Source organism: Phragmites australis, chromosome 17, assembly GCF_958298935.1.
Source record: "Phragmites australis chromosome 17, lpPhrAust1.1, whole genome shotgun sequence".
Lineage (NCBI taxonomy): Eukaryota > Viridiplantae > Streptophyta > Magnoliopsida > Poales > Poaceae > Phragmites > Phragmites australis.
In genome coordinates this window covers 27,468,061-27,486,315 of record NC_084937.1, presented here as the reverse complement: position 1 = coordinate 27,486,315, position 18,255 = coordinate 27,468,061, and positions in this window count along the sequence as shown.

The window sequence follows — 18,255 nt, the reverse complement described above, 5'->3', positions numbered from 1 at the left end:
TTCTTAAAAATTTTACGATTTTTTGAATTTAAATTTAAAAACCAATCGATTTTTCGGTGCCGATCGAATTGACCTGTATTCACGAATACCGAACGGTTTTCAACCAATTTTCAAACCCTGCCTCCTTCTCGGTGCCGGAATCTCCGCGAGTTCGACTTGGTGGGGATTCGCCGCTTGATCTGCTCCTCCGAGTTCGAAGCAGCGTCGAATTGGAGCCGGAGCCTAATGGCGGTGAGGATTTCTGGCTAGTGGCTCTATATATGTCTGGGCGCCGGCGGCAGAGCGGAACCGGCAGCCAAGGTGAGGTAAAGGGTGGCAATCCATACTCATCATCCGCTCCCTCAAGATCTAGTCCCCGTTTGCAGGGGTAAAAAATCTCGCCTTTGTGTCTTGTTTAAGGGAAAAAAATCTCGCCTTTTTGTCGGATTTCCTTTGAGGGATGGAAGATGCGTCGAAATCCAAGCGCAAGGCCGCCGCCTGGGACGCGTTTCCCCGTGGCGGCCGCAAGCGTCGCCCGGCGGCGGCGGCGGCCGAGGAGCGGGACTGGACTTCGCTCCACCCGGACATCAATAAACTCATCGCCGATCGGCTGCTGGAGGAGGACGTGACGGAGTACATTGTGTTCCGCGCCGTGTGCACGCACTGGCGCGCGTCCACGCCGAGCCCGCGGGACACCTCGCTGGCCGACCGCCGCTTCCACCCGCGTGGCTGGGTTGCGCTCTGTGAGGGCACCGGAGTCCGTCCGGTCGACGACGAGGCGATCACCTTCTTCCACGCCGCCTCCGGCAAGGTCCGGCGGGTGCACCTGTGGGAGCTCCAGGGTCAGCGGATCGTCGGGTTCACGGACGGCCTCATCCTCCTGCTCGACACAGGCACCACCGTCGTCCGTGTCCTCCACCCCTTCACACGCGTCATCGTCCAGCTGCCCTACCTCGCCGGCTTCTTCCACTGCGTGCTCAGCAAGCAGGCGGCTTTCAAGATGGACTCCTTCGTCTGGCTTAACGCTGCTGTCTGTGCTGCCAGCCCCAGCTCCATCGCCGTCGTTGTCTGGTTTCCCAACATGCCTGTGGTGATCTGCGCGGAGCCGAGCATGAAGGATTGGGTCATCCTCCACATCAATATCCAGTTCACCAACACCTTGCCCTTCAATGGCCGGCTCTACGGCGTGACACGGGTCGGGAGGCAGCTGGTGCAGATCTACCCTCTGTACAAACACGTTGATCCAGTGGTCGCTGAAGTGCCAAAGGAACTTGGCCTCCCTCAGAGCTGCTGCTACTACCTTGTGGAGTCCACGGGAGCTATGCTTCTCGCCGTCCTGCACAAGGTCTCAGGCGAGTGCTCCAATGCTTTTGCACTCTTCAAGGTGGACCTCTGCAGGCCGGAGCTGACTCGGGTGCCTAGCCTAGGCGACCGGGCTCTGTTCCTCAGCGACGACCGGTGCCTCTCTGTCTCAGCCAGGGACCTCCCTTCCATTAGCGGCAATTGCATCTACTTCACCTTGTCCAACGCTTGTAAACCCATTATGGTGCACTCGCTCAACGATGGCTCGTTTGAGAGCTTACCGATGTCGTGCCTGGAACACGACCAGTCGGTGCTGACTCAGACTTCTGTGCAGCCCTTCACACTTGCTGATCATCTGATCACCTACTGCCACCATCGTGAGTGGACAAGAGGGCTCATGTTCCATGAATTCTACTCCATACCCAATTATTGGGACAAGCTAAGGAAGAGGATCGCTGTACAGGATTCTGAAGTCGTGGTTCCGAGGCTGCGAGGAACGGTTGACCAGCTGAAGAGGCTAGAGATACCTGACCTGTTGAGATTTGCACTTTCCTTGGGGACGAATCGTGGCAACAGATTAAGGCTTACAACATAGTGAATCATTTTGGGATGGCGTGGTACGGTTGGTGCATCCTGGATACTTCCTCCAACGTTGTGAGCAGATTAGACATACAGTGACATAGTTGCTGAAGGTGGCATGCCTTACCGAATGAACTGAGCATATGCTTGTGTTTACTTATTTATCTGTTAAGCTACCCAATGTACTAGACCATTTGCATTATTTTCGTTATCCGTGTCTTTTTTTGTGCCATGTAGTAACTCTTTGTTCTCATTCAATAAATTGAATGATATGGTTACTGGTGAATGGTGATTGGGCCAAGATTCTGTGTTATTGTGTATTCCTGTAGAGATGAATTTGTTTTCTATCTTTTATTTTCCAATACTGAACTTCCAGTCTTTATCTGGGTCTTTGTAATAATCATCACTATGTTTTGAAGGTATAAGACAATGGTTGTACTGATGTATTGCTTTCAGATTACCCAGGTCCTTTCTCCATCAAAGGTTTCTCACAGTTAGCTGCCAGCCAAAGCAAGTTCTATCGTCCGAAGGAACTGAGCATACAGTGGGTCAGTAGGTCAATATGCTTCTGAGGAGCAGATGCTGCAGCCACTTCCAATTCTATCTTACTCGAGCAAAATGGTATGAAAGCAGCAGCATTGATCGCTGAACTGCAAGCTCAATTTGATTTACTTCTCTTGTTTCGCGAAGCAGCTTCTCAACGCCTCTCTTAATACTCTCAACCCTTGTGACTGACACTCCAAAGGCACATAACAATTGATGAGCAAAACACAATAGTTTGTCCAGGAAGCAGAAGCAGCTCCATTATTCTCTGACAGCAATATTTTAAAGCTATTTATCTAACAGGCAAGAAGGGAAAAACCTTGTTTTAACTGAAACTAAATTATGAAGCTCTAACCAGATATACATGTAAGCTTGTTGTCATACGACAAGGAAATCCCTGAAGAAATCCATAGTAACTATTTCAGACCAGGACCTTACAAAGAGAAAGGAACATGTAATTCGTATAAACACGTACACAAATACAATCTAGCTTGAGCAAAGAAGCACACGACAATTAGATTACTTGTCACTATATATGCAAGTACAACATGTTTTCTTTCTTGAAATTAATGAGTAGAATTTCTTACCGTATTACACAGTGTTGGAAGACTGGGAACAACTTGTAGAGGAAAATAAAAAATACTAATTTGAATGTTAACTAAGCTTTTCAGAAAACAAAATGGGCATTTGATCACGTATACAGTTGAATCTCGAAAACCATTTCGGCAATTTATTCATTATGCAGGCTATATATGGTGATCATATTCTTCATATATATACTCTTTTTACTCCTGATTGGTACAGCTTACAATAACAAATCAGAGTAATCATTCATCATGTATATGCGGTTTGGAAGCTAAAGTTAGGCAAGTATTTACAGATAATGACAATGGGATTTAGCTAAAGCAACAGGATTATTCATTACTTACAGAGTTATTGCCAAGTCTAACATACAACTGAATTTGAGCTTACTTCCGAAGCGTGTTTCAGCATGGCCAGAAAACACTAAACATGACATATAGTCTAACAACCCCTCTCACACAAGCGATATCTGTGCAACATTCGAGGAGCATGTGCAAAGGGTAAATAACAGAGGGAAAGCATTTCTATTTAGCAAGGACAAAAACTCATAAGGAATTTCTTTCCAAGGGGTAGCACAACAATTCATCCATGGCAGTGGAAGCAATCAAATCATAGTAGATGTGCTGTTGAGAAGCAATACCTACAAAAGCATGCTTGGCAAAATGCTAGGTACTTGAAGGATGTGCATTCACAAATATTCAGTAATTCCCTTAGCAAATATAAAGGGGGAAATCCTTACATTCTGCACCGATGCTAGTTGACCATCTGCTCTATGGTATGCGGAAAGGGGATGCTACAGATAAACTTCTACAGTTCCCACTCACCCCGCAGCGGTATCAGTGATGAAAGAATACATTGATGTAAAGAGATTCCTAAACGTCCCGCTACTGAAACTTGAAAAGGCAGCTTTCAAGGTCTTGTTGTTCCGGTGAATCACTTGAGCCCTGAGACATTTTCGGTGCCATGAAGCTATTACGCTTTCTTCAACGGATGTCTCTCATTATAAACTAAGAAGCACTGAAAACTTGACCTTGAAGCACCTTTGTTTGCGAGAGGGATACAGTACTGTTACTGCACATGTATCCTCTTGGCAGCAACCTCTCCCCCAACAGTCGTCCTCTCTCCCTACTGTGCTGTACATGTATCCTCTCATCTATCTCTGTCAAGATAAGCACCCAGAAGGCTAGATCTCACAGCATTTTTTTCCCAGTGGCTTTGCTTTTTTCAGCTAACTCCTACTTTAACATCAAGTTTACAACTGATGACCAAAAAACTGCATGGCAGAAGGACAAAAGGTGTAGTTGAAATAAATGACTTGCAAGCTGATTATATCAAATGATATAGTAATGTAACATCCACTATTTTTTATACCAGCACAAATTGCTGAAGGTGCTGCGGACTATCTTGTAGTGCATAAATTTGATTGCCAAACAACCATTCACTTCCAAAGATTCATGAAAAGTCACTAAAAAAAGATTCATGAAAAGTGCAAAAAATAATAATTTAACACATACATATTGTAACGAACACTGGTAATTCACGCACCTGATCAAACCACTATGCTGAGAAGTCTCACAAGCTGAAATGGTAAAGAATGAAAAGGCAATTCTCCAACAAAAAAAAGAAACGGCAAATTTTTGGTGCATAACAATTATTTTCTCATCAAAATTAGAGGCTGCTAATATATAATTTAGATTTCAGCAATGCAAATTGTGAAAACACTCTACATACAACCAAAAATTAACGAAGGAGCCAATTGCCTGAAAAATGATCGATTTCGATCCTTTTTTAATCTATATTAGTGGGTGGCCTCTGTTGCTTTGACTCCTCCACATCCAATTGGGCATTTCAGCAAACACCGTAAGTGTATCAAAGCCTACATCTAAACCAACCACAATTGAGATGCAAACTAACATACAAAGCATTACAGAAATGATTGCAAGTGCAACTATGTCATAACTTTGTAGAAATTTGTTTAATATCCACTAAGCAAACAAGGAATTACTCTTAGTGATTGTAAGCCTACTAAGATATGCTGACCTACTATGGAAGAGAGCTGGGAACCAGTGGTGATCCCCAATGGGCATTTGGGTAATGGCGGACTTCAAGGCCCAAGTTACACGATGGACTTGCAACGACGCTAGGCAGCGACTATGCCTCGGCGCCATCTTGAGGCTCTGCACTCAGAGGGGAGAGGTGGGCAAGATCCCATCTAGAGCCTACCTGTTGTGGGTTGCCGTCTTTCTTGGGTGACTAGGACGTGGACGGGTTCTTGGTGTTTCTGCTTCTCAAGCATGCCTCTGCAGAGTTCTTTGATTGTACGGTAGCTAGCTGTATGTGGAATGTTTTTTCCGAAGTAGTAGAGATGGAAGGTGAGGTAACCTCTATGACGAAATACATCCAAACATTAGAACATGATGAGATTGACCATGACAGCCAAAAATGCCATAAACTACTGAAGAACTTACATGAGAAACATTCAAAGTTGTTCATGTTTGTCAAACTGATTATTAATAAATTAATAAGAGGAATTTCAAATGTAAAGAAAGCAATGGCTTATTAGGATTGTGCTAGCAATGTGGATTCCACAATGCAATTATTTTATTTTTAAGAAAAAAGTATGAAGTACAACTTGTGTATGCGTAAATATGAACCATATGTTTACTAATTTTTCTAGCATTTATATTTAGTTCTAGAAACGTGAATCTCAGGCAAATTTGAGGAGAGTTTAAAAAAAATCCTAGTCACAAACTAGAGCGTAAAATGGTATTTGACTATTAGTTCATTATAGGGAAAGTAGTTCACGGAACATTAGTGTTAACGGAACTAATAGCTTCTTTTTAATATATATGGCATAGTAATAATATAAATCCTAAAACTGTGAGGTGACAGATTACACAATAGATGACAAGAAGTTTTCTTTTAACGCTTAAACAAGATTGGCCTGAGGATATATGCATATTATCACTGATCTCTGTTGTTTTGTACTTTCTTCATTTCGTGTGGATTCCACGTGCGTCTTACTGGTAATATTAAAGAGGATGATCAGTAATGAAGACATCACTCCGTCAGATATATGTACTAAAGAACCGATTGTTGTTGCTCCTTTACGAGGCCCCATGATAAGAGCTCGTGTCCTTTTAAACTTAATTATAAGATGAGCTTGTTTCTTGCTGACCATAATATTAATATTGAAGAGAATAGTTTACTACCTAAATCTTATGATCTTTTGCTACTCAGGATTTAAGGAGCTGAAGCTTTACATGGGCGCCACCAGTTCTTTTCCTACACCAACTCAGGCACGAGCAGCACCAAGTCTCCACCGAGCCAAGTCTACAAGAGACTAAGATCAACCTGTACACACAACCAAAAGTCCAGCTAGCACCCTTTTTACCTTGACGTACACAAGGAAGACATGCAGAATTAAAGGAAGGATCAGCATGTTATCTCTAGCTGCTATATTAATTTAAAGGAGTTTTCATGTGCTTCGTCACTTTACAGGCTGCGCCTATAGCCATGTAAGTCAAGTAGGACATCAAGGGCCGACGTGTTGCTGCCCTAGGTCGTGCACCACCTCCTGGCCGCCACCCATCGTTTCCATACTGCTTATAAATATTCTCCACCGCCATATGTTGGGGTTTGGGGTTTTGTTTAGATTAGATCTATACACAATTTGTGAGATATTTGTTCTTGTACTGGACCGACAACTAGACTACTACAATTGTTTGTGGAATCTCAACTTCAAGTGCTTAATTTCAATTCGTAATATTTTCAGATTGCATTTACTATTGTCGTTGACATGTGAACCAGGGGTCCCCGAGTCCCGAGGCCAGGACAACAGAATGCCACGTGGCGCTTTCCTTCGGGGACTATCTCCCCGAGGTCCGAGAAGACCCAGTTCCAGAAGGTGTGCTCGGGGCCATGAACAGTGGTCCCCGAGTAACCGAGTTCCCCGACAACCCGAGAAGGCAGTTCCGGGAGAGGGCGCTCGGGGCCATGAACAGTGGTCCCCGAGTACCCAAGTTCCCCGACGATCCGAGAAGGCAGTTCCGGGAGAGGGCGCTCGGGGCCATGAACAGTGGTCCCCGAGTACTCGAGTTCCCCGAGGATCCGAGAAGACACAGTTCCGAGAGAGGGCGTTCGGGGCCATGAACAGTGGTCCCTGAGTACTCGAGTTCCCCGAGGACCGAGAAGAGACATATCTGGGAGAGGACGCTCGGGGCTATGAACAGTAGTCCCCGAGCACCCAGAGTTCCCCGAGGACCTGAGAAGCCCCTTGCCGGTGGACCCCACAAGGGCTCAGCGGTGAGATGTCAATTGGTGAGAGGCCCGATGCTGCATTTAAGAGTGAGCGTGACCTATCACTTCCAACCACTCCCCCCACGCCTGCTGTCAGTCCCTGCCACTGCCTGACAGGGAGGCGTGGGGATATTTATTGTGACGGGTCCCATCGCGCATCATCCGGCACGGCTTGGGGATATCGTCGCTGGGCTCGAGGCTTATCACCTGCCTCCCCTGCTGTGTCAGACCCGCTCTGACCGAGCGGGCATGCGGGGTGGTTCGGCGGCTGCCCGGTGGGCCCCCCTCCTGCAAATGGCTAAAGCCGTGCGTAATGGGCGACAAGACCGGCCGGGGACACACTTTTCAACCCCTGTAACGCCGAGCTGCAGCCCATGATAATTGCTTTCCATTTATGGTTCATGGAGACTCGCGGCCTCCTTTCTAGGCACACCAAGCCTCCCCGACGGTATAAAAGGAGGGGATGCACCCTGACGATGAGGACAAGTTTTGCTAGACCGAGACAAGCTCAAGAAGTTCAACAGACGCAGAAAAGCTAACGAAGACAGGACACACGAAGATCTAGACTTAGACAAAAATCCTTGTAACGCAAGAGATCCATAGAGAGACATTTCCAGAGCATTTATAGCATACACACAGAAGTAGGGTATTACGCTCCGTGCGGCCCAAACCTGTCTAAAATCCCTCGAGCATTTACTTCACTAGCATCCGATCATCCGTCCCGCCTGCATCTCCCATATACTCTCATTTAATTCACGTACGAGGTAGATTTAGAATCATCCCCCTGACCGAATCTCAAAGGGAGTCCCTTCAGATCCCCGCTTGAGGAGTTCATCCTCTGACAACTATGTTCTTATTTGTGTTCTTGGTACGCTTGCAGGGATTGAGCCTTCTTGGTGAGGTCAACCACGTCGTGCGCACAGTTGATAACCATCAGAGCCGTGGTGTAGTGATTGCAAAGGAGACGATCTGTTCGGTCGAAGCCTTTGAATCGTCAACGTCGAGTTCTCCACTACCGACATATCGCTACCATTCAGAAGATCGGGCCAATATTCTCATCAACTAGGTGACCGTACCATAATTTAGGTTTCAGTAAAAGAAAGGAAGTGACATTAAAGTGGCGGATGTCTTATATATGGTGGGCCAATTCTTTACTCTCTAGATAAGTCATTAATTCTTATATATCACGCTGATGATAAAAGCTCAAGAACTACTTGTTGACTTAGTTGTCCAAAGTCCCAAACCTCCAAAGTAGATTTCTTTTATAGACCAAATTTCTTATAGGATGGTTTGATCGATCAAAGCAATCAAATTTGGATGGGCTCCAATGCTGCACTCCAAAGTTTTCAAACTAGAGTCATCACAGCTTTGCATGCCCTTTTGAAGGGCATTTTGGCATTCTTTCTACTTGCCACACAGGCAAAAAGTGGAGCAATTTGTCAAGGAGTGCAAAACATGAACACCGAGTTATGCTAAAACACATTGTACCATTCGGCTCTCAAATGCTCTCCATATGGTGTTGATCCTAACTATGGCTTGGTTACCTCTCGTGTCAATACTATCAATAATTTGGATGTCATACTGGCTACATGAGAAGTAACTCTTCTCGGAATTCCTAAACAGCATATTTGTCCGAGGCTCAAAACAAAATGAAGCACTATGCTGATTAGGGCGATCGGATCGCCAATGTTAGGTTGGTGAAATGGTTTATCTCAAATTGCAACAGTGTGCTAAAAAACCATCCCTTTCCTAAGCTTGCTATTAAGTACGTACTTTGGCACATATAAGACTATGGAGAAGCTTGGTTCAACAGCATATACATTAAAGCTACATTCATCGAGTCACATTCATCCTGCTGAAACCATCTGTTCCGGATCACATACCAGTGTTTCTGGGCATTAATTCTTGCACTTTCTGATCATGATCTTGAAGATGAGGTGGTTTCTCCTGAAGCAATTCTGGATCACCATTTGGTTAAGAACTATAGCACAGCAGTTACCCAAATCCTTGTCAATTGGACGAACATGCCTCTTGAAATGGCAGGAAGACTGTCATTCTCGGCCAAATATTTTTAGATGCAACAGTTTTGGTGTGTTCGGTTTCAGGAGTCAATTGATCATAGATGGGATGATCCATGATCACATCACTCAAATCAAGCACACCATTTATGGACAAGCTGATGTCAGGGGAGGATACCTTTACGCTTAAAGCACCGGCGCTGCCTAAAGGAGAAGGCGGAAGCATTTGAAGGCGTAATCGTAAGTGAGGTGGACCCAATTAGCTGAGGCTGGGCCCAGGAGGCCAGTGTAACGGGGAAGGGCTTAACGGAGGTTTAACGAATAAGTGAAAAAATTTCTTCCTCCCCAAGTAAGTATAATCCTTTCTCGTTGCTTTTCTCCGTCTCAGTTCTGTACGCAATTTTACCCCCAAATTCTGATCAGGGCACGGGGAAGGGATGCAACACGTTCCCAAATTCTCCCCAATGGAAGCGAGTGGATGCCCCGCCTCGGACGGGCTCGGAGCCGTGGAGCCCTCCTCGGCGCCGCCGCCGCCGCACTTGCCCGCCCTGCCGCCGCCTCACTTGATGGATTCCTCCCCCGCCAATGCCTCCGCCGATCGCTCCACCCCACCGCCGCACGTGATGGGTCCATACTCCGTCGAGGCCTCCGCCGACCGCTCTTACCCGCTGCCGCCACCTCACGTGATGGATTCCTCCCCCGCCAATGCCTTCGCCGACCGCTCCACCACACCGCCGCACGTGATGGGTCCATACCCCGCCGAGGCCTCCGCCGGCCGCTCCCATCCGCCGCCGATCGCTGTATCGCTGCCCTGCACTCGAAACAGCTGTGGTAAATGCAACTCCTCCCTCGGTCACCTTACCATTTATGTGGTGCATTTGATTCTAATGTGTGATTCTAATGTGTTTGTGCAACCCTAGAGTCGGCGGCGCTGAAGATAAAGGTTGATTTAGTTGGTTGGGATGAAGTCGAGGTTTATGAGGTTGATGCAAGTTCCGAGCATACGGTACTTGTTCCTGCCCTTGTGCATAGCCACATATGCAATGCTTCTTCAGAGTTTTCAAATGGCATACACACAAAATTGTATATTGTAGAGGGTTGCCGATTGACATTATAGTTTACTAGTGTACCTTTCATTACTGTACTATGCTCATGTGTTAGCCACAGCCACAACTATTGCATTTTAGAATTATATTCTAAAGTCGAGACATTATCTGTTATGTAAGGAAAACAGGAAATGTCTCTACATCAGTGCTTTTTGATAGATTGAATTATGGCTCTTATGGCCGTTAACATGCAGATTTAGGTCAGACTGCTTCTCTTCTGCTATGCGAGGTAGTTCAGCATTTAGTTTAGTGTTATAAATGACATAGGAATTGTATCATTAAACCCATTGTGTTAAATTTCATTGACTGAATTAAAAGTATTTGACCCTTTGGAGCTCGGTATTATCCTACTTCCATTATTTCGATGCAAGTGTAGGTCCACTAAAAGACCATCTTGCCAATCTGGAACTACTTTTAACATATCAAAAATAGAAAATTGTTCTTTGTAACGGGGAAAGAGGCCTGTTATGGTTGACACTTGAAACTATATTTCCTCTTTTAACATATGCAGGTTCTTTCTTTTATATGTAGCTTTGGTAGGTTTTAATCATATCTGTCAAGGACATTTCTGATTGTAAAATGATAATATGCCTGTGGGTTCTCAAATATAATGCTTTTATATTAGCTTTGGATTCAGTATGATAAAACAAATCCTTACATACTTGGTTATCAAGGAAAGCGACACTGAGTACCATCATAACAAACCATGTAAAGTACAGCCAATAGATGATCTTATTGAAATATTTTCTGTAATTTCTTCACCCATATTTGTTTAAAGTACAAACGATTCCTAGTCACCGCCTTCAGCTAGATTTTGGGCGGCTGCTGATTCATGTCAGTGTCATTTAGTGAGTGAAATTATATCACGAGGACTCTTAAAATATAGCATCTCCCTCTTTGCACAGTAATTCTAAAGGGAAAAACATAATTTCACGTTAATATCCTGAAGTGCAAGAGTTGGAATAGAAGTCGATTTGGATATGAAACTATAGTCGTAACAATATATCAGTCTGATTATCATTCTAAATTTATTATTTTGTACCTATATCAATATGAATGAGCACAGCCATGAGAATCTGACAGCTAGACTGCATAAGCAGCCCTGTATAAATTAGTGCACAACAAATCAGAAATGATGATGCTACACAAGCCCTGCTTGTTGTCTTGTTTCTCTCCTCGAGCATGTTAGGGGTGAGGAGGAAGTTTTGATAATTAGGGGAGGAACTTACTAGATCAGTAAATGGTAGCATCGGTATTGACGTATTTTTGCAGCTAAAGTGAAAATGGTCCGTGCAAAAGCGTTTCAAATTTTGTGAAAATGATCCGTGCAAAAGCAGTTCAAATTCTTCTCATCAAGCTATTCAAGGCTTTGTGTCCACAGCCACTTTATTTTTCTTGCATAAGTTTGCGAGCATAAGCATATTACTACCTGTCATCTTGACAGCTGTATGATCTGAAAATCTTCTTTGAACGGCTCAAAGGAAGTGATGTGTACCCGATAAGAAAGTTGGTTGCGTCGCAAAATGGCTTAACACTCGCAAATGCAGCATGGCTTAAGGATCTTGATCTTGGCATGTCAGTGTCAATAATAGCTACACTAGAGCCACAGGTAGTTTTTCTGCCACAAAGCTTTCATCACTTACAGGATAAATATGCGTATGTTCTTATGAAGTAACCTGTTGTTTCTGGTTTTTTTTTTTTGGCAGGAAAGAGTTATACCCAGCTCAAATTTACCAGCTTTTCAGGAAAATTTGACAGATGAGGTGAAACTGTTATATTAATGTTCATAGGTAGGCATGCATTTGCACTTATGTTGACGTTTCTTTTGCAGATTTTCACTAAGCCCATGCATCATGCCTTAGATGTCGATGCTGCTGAAGAGGTGAAGAAATTATAGATAACAGTTCTCACTGTTTACAATTTTTTATTTACATCATATACTTAACCTTATGCTTTTATTGCTTGCAAATCAGGATTTTCCAGACAGTTACGGTATCTGGGAACTTCCATTTATAGAATTCAGCGATTTTCTTGAGGCTCCTGAAAGCACAAATGTCATATCCAACCCAGGAGGTATGACCTACTAGTCAATCATTGCTTGTGTTCAAATTTTCTGGTCGAAACTTTTTAGTACGCTGAATTCCTGACGCCATTACTCTTAGCTCAGTTATGCATCAAATCTGACAAGTTATTTGCTCCAATGTAGACCAGAGCCTTATTGATTTAGAGAACCAACATGATGTGTGCGAAGTGTTAACTTCAACAGCTCCTACAGAAAATACCAACCTAGAAGGTATGACCTACTAGTCAAATCATTGCTTGTGTTCAAATTTTCCGGATTGAAAACTTTTTAGTACGCTGAATTCCTGAAGCCATAGCTCTTAGCTCAGTTATGCATCAAATCTGACAAGTTATTTGCTCCAATGTAGACCAGGTCCAGTTTGGTTTAGAGAACCAACCTGATGTATGCGAAGTGTTAACCTCAGCAGCTCCTACAGAAAGAATTCCTGCTACTCCACCACAAGCAGCAAATGCTTCAGGTATACTCCCATAACCCATAAATACTTTTGCAATAGCAAATGATGCTGCTGTATACTCAATTCAATTGTTTTGGTTGTCACAGCAGACATAGCTGAGACATCAACTTCTGTGGCACCAGATTTCCCCCAAAGACTTTTGGTCCCATCAAATTTCTCTGGTAATGAACTATCATGTTGCATGTGTTTACATTATACGCTTGTGCATTTTCTACTTGTGTTTACATATACAATTTTCTTATATCCTTCGCACTGTCACGTGGGCCTCCTTCACTTGTGCTTCCCTTCTGTTTTTTTTCCCTTGAGATCCTTCACACCTATAGCAAGCATCACAAGGACCTTAGGCTCAGGCCGAGTAATTTAGCTACGTTAGCTATTAGTTAATTTTTAAGCCTTAAGTTAGCTTGGACTGTTATGATAGTATTCTGTCCGGTTAGGCTAAGAGTTGGATAGTTCATCATTGCACATGTATGAACTGTTTGAGAATTTTATAAGGTGCACACTGTGCACAAATCTAACTTCGGTGCAGAAATGACCAATCTATCTTCACTTAGTTTGTCTACATATAACTTAGCTTTGTACACTTACTGCAGACCAAAATATCTTAGAAGCGAATCTTCACGGATTCAAAACTTCATATCAGCTGAGAGCTGAAATAAATAGGGGGCCTGCAAGATGGATCACGAGAAAGGAAGCTTATGCTTTGATTTCCAATCCACAAATTTTTTCGATTGGTGTAGTCCGCGAAGAGGACAAAGCAGACAGCTTGGTGTGTGTGATCGACTCAAGAATATGTTCTTTGCCTCAAAGACTTAAGGGGTACAAAGTAGCACCAAATGAGGAATCGGTTGAAAACCAACTTGGCGACATGAAGGTTAGTGAGGTTGCTCGAGTCTAGTTTTATAATTTGCTCAAAAAAATTTATTATTCAAAATATTTTATTCCTGAAATGTTCTTATATTGCATTTCAGTGTAAGGGGGTTGCAATGGACCGTTTTGAGGTGAGAGGAAAGAAATGGATTAGACGGCGGCTCATTTTGCATGCTGGTGACAGTGGTTTCCATGTGGTACAATGGCGGCAGTTTGCGACCGGCCAAAGACAAATACCTGAGGTAAATGAAAATTCGAGATATTTTTCTTTTGATGTTTTTTTTTTGAAGAATTTTTGGCAGAATAATTGTTTGTGTCGTTTGATGGGACTGCGCACCCTTTACTGGTTGGTGACGCAGACTCGTGGCTGGTTGAATCTAGGAGTATTTGGGGCTAATGGTATTAGGGGTAGTGTTGTAATGATCTAATCTCACGGTACTTTTTGATTTATTCTATAGCTTTCAGAAATCTGGAGGGTCTGGGCAATGGTGGTTGGTGATTTGGGGCAGAAGTCTTTTGGTGTTGAGGACAGTAGATTTGGGAGGGGTTTGGTCTTGGTCTTGTGTGAACTGAATTGGCAGGCGGGTTGGATTGGTGCTACATGATGGCTTTTGATTATGATTTGAACCAACTGTTTGGACACTCCTACTCTTTTTCAGCTTTGTGTTTTGGTGCCACGCATCGTGCATTTGTAAATTATGGGGTAGAGAACCAGGGTTCAAAAAACCGTCGGTAACCGCTCAAAAATCGCGGTTACCGACCTTCCCGGTCCGGTCCGATTTCAAAAACCGCTCGGTAACCGAAATTTGAATTCGAAAAATTCGAAAAAATAAAAAAATTTAAAAAAAAATCAAAAAAAATCTTAAAAAAAACTAGACACAATTCTAAGAACTTCTGTGAAAAAAAATTTCAAAAATAATGTCGTTTGCATCATATTCTATAGGGAGAAAGTTTGAAAAAAATGAAAAAAATTGAAGCGTGCGGCTCAATTATTAACTCACGTTAAGGAAAAGTGTAACATGCAAACACATATTTTTCTTGTATAAAACGTATTTTAAGAGAACCTTTAAAATTGATTTCACTTTATTTAGAGTTTTATTAAATTCTCTATGATTTTTACAAAGTTCACAAGCATAAAGTGAATATGTTAAGAAAAATCACTGTAATTAATTTTTTCATGTCTACTATTATTTTTTCTACGTAAATCATAATATAAATAAGCTAATGAAAGTGGTTTCACTAATTTTTAAGGTGTGATGGGTCAGTTATGAATTAATCTAGTCGCAACACATTTACACAATCATGCATGTTACAATAACTAATTCATGAGTTCATATATTTTTAAAAGATATAGGATCATGTAAGAAGACTAACAAAATTAGTTTCATGATTTTTGGATTAGCAAAGAGTAAACTATGCATTTACCTTGGTTTAACAAATAAAATTTCTCACAGAAAATTTTGAACTTTTTTATGAATATAAATACTTTTATCATGTAGATCATGTTACAAGGAATCCAACAAAATTTGTTTCACTTGATTTGAAGCTCGGATGAATTAGTTATTGATTTTACAAGATTGAACCCTTTTTTAGATTTTTTGTTGAACTGCGCTGAAATTCGATAAAACCGCTCGATAAATCGAGAAAACCGAGCGGTTACCGAGCCAAACCGCTCGGTAACCGACCGAATCGAAAATGCGAGAAAATCGCTCGGTAACCGACCCAAACCGCTCGGTAACCGACCCAAACCGCTCGGTTACCGAGAGGGCAAAAACATGATTTTTTCGCAAAAATTTAAAATTTGCCGAATGAATTTTCTCCGAATTTTTTTAAATTTTTGACCGGTAATCGCGGTTACCGCGGTTTTTCGGTTACCGCCGGAGGTCGGTAACCGACCTCCGGTCGGTAACGCGAACCTTGTAGAGAACATAAATTATCGACTCATGCACTGATTTAGTAGACATTATGTCTTATCCTGCGATTATGTTATAGGCCAATATTAATTGTCTAGTCATTTCCTCCTGAACTTTTGCACATTGATCATATGTTTCGATCTTTGCTTGCTAATGATTTGATCTGATATACAATATATATATATACACACACACACACATATTTCTGCGCCTATGCGCAGTTGCTATTCGCACTGCGCACATCCTCCAGTTACAACCCGAAACACTGTGAGTTACAACTTGTTAGGTAGACCAATTACAACTTGTTAGGTAGACCAGTTACAGCTTCACGTCCAGAAATATATAATTGCAACACAAGAAGCTAACAATGTGAGTTACAACTTGTTATTCGCACTGCACACATCCCCCAGTTACAACCTGAAACATTGTGAGTTATAACTTGTTAGGTAGACCAATTACAGCTTCACGTCCAGAAATACATAATTGCAACACGAGAAGCTAACACTATGAGTTACAACTTATTATTCACACTACGCACATCCCCAGTTATAACCCGAAACACTGTGAGTTACAACTTGTTAGGTAGACCAGTTACAACTTCACGTCCGTAGACCAGTTACAACTTCACGTCCAAAAATGTATAATTGCAACACAAGAAGCTAACACTGTGAGTTACAACTCGAAACACTGTGAGTTACAACTTGTGAGGTGTGCGCAGATATGAATTACAATGAGCATACCTGCAGAATATACATACAATATGTATATATATAGATATATATCAAACAAAGGGGACACAGTTTGCATGCACGTTACAGAACTACTCTTGCTTCCTATGGAGTATGTTGTAATGAACATGAAGCATATCCTAAATGGAGTTATTGTTCCCATCTAAGTTGCCTTCATACGCTATATGGTTATGCTGACACAGTGATATGACATTGCCCCAAAATCTCGATGTCTCTGTAAACTGAAGTACTGGGGTTACATAGGTTCCCGTTCTTCTCAAAGACATGCATGCAGAATGTTTTAATCCACACTACTCTATTTCGCTGTTCTAAGTAGTTTACTACCCCAACTTCCTTTGTTCTAAGTAGTTTACTACCCAACTTCCTTGGGACTAAAAGGCTTTGTTGTTGTTGTGTTCTTATAAGATCCGCACTTTGACACCTGAAATTCCGTTACGAGTAGATACTTCTGCAGGAGCATAAAATTCATTTTCTGGAAGTAGTTTCCTGTATGACCTTAATGGCCACAAATGTCTGTAGGGTAAATGGGAGCCTTGGAGTGCCTGTGAAGTGCCTTTACTTTTACCATTATTTTACTTATTCTGTGAGTTAGGAGCAGGCTTCACCCCTCCTTTTGGATCCTAGGCTTGCCACCCGTTCTTTACATATGTGCTTTTTTACTTTACCATTTATAGTGTATGTAGACAATATATTTTGTTTGTGTTTTTCAAACTGCTTTAGAAGGGTTTCTGTCTCTAATAGGCTCCTCCTTAAATAAGCATGAGATGGCAATCATATACATCCTGGTGGTACATGTGTTGGAAACTTGTGTAACCGAATAAAATGGTGGGCCTTCGGATCCTTAAGGTGATCCGAAGGCTTAGTGAAAAACACATATGGTTTAGGGAATAGAGCACTGCTATTAATGTTATCTGTTTTTTTTATTACAGTGCCACCATATTTATAGACCATACCTAACAGTTATATGTTACAATGTACAGTAATACCCCTCTAACTGCCACATTCCCGGTATATTCGGGGGCAATACGGTATTATTCTAGATACATCTGTCCTATTTACAATCATGCCCTTCTCAGTCTTCAGTCACCAGCGATGGTACTCCCTTCGCCTGGGATCACGAAGGTAAACGACCGATGGCTCCTTCGGCGCACCTTCGGTCGACTTTCTCGCGACACCGTGGCTCCTTCGGCGCACCTTCGGTCGACTTTCTCGCGACACCGTGCAATAGTCTTCGTCTGGCTTCCGAAGGCCCGCCAAATGCTTCGCCTGCGACGACACCTCCGGCGTCCCTTCAGTTAACTCCCTCGCGAAGCCCAACGAAAGCCTTCGGTCAAATTCCGAAGGCTCGACAATGGCTTCGCAGATCCCGGCGCCCACACACGCTCCGGTTGCGCCGAGCGCCCGTAAGGTACCTTCGGCATGTCCGAAGGGTTCCTGCATCATGACAAATCCACGACAGCTGTAAGCTTTGTCAGTAATCAGTGGCCGCAGAGGCCTTCGACCCTGCATCCGAAGGGGCCTGTGAGACCATGCCCCAACAGCAGCCCCCCCCCCACGGGCAAGACTCTTCTTCGATGGGCCGAACCCGTGAACTAGATGGTACCAACAAACGCCGTCCCCTTCGGCCCGTCGAAGGACTCGCGCTCTGCGGTTTACCTTCGACCAAGGAGCCCCCCTTGCACGCCCAGAGGGTTTAACTTCTTCGTAACGGTTCAAATCTCGAGGCGCCATTTTTTTAGGCGGTTACGATTCTTGTCTTAACTGCCATAAAGGAGACG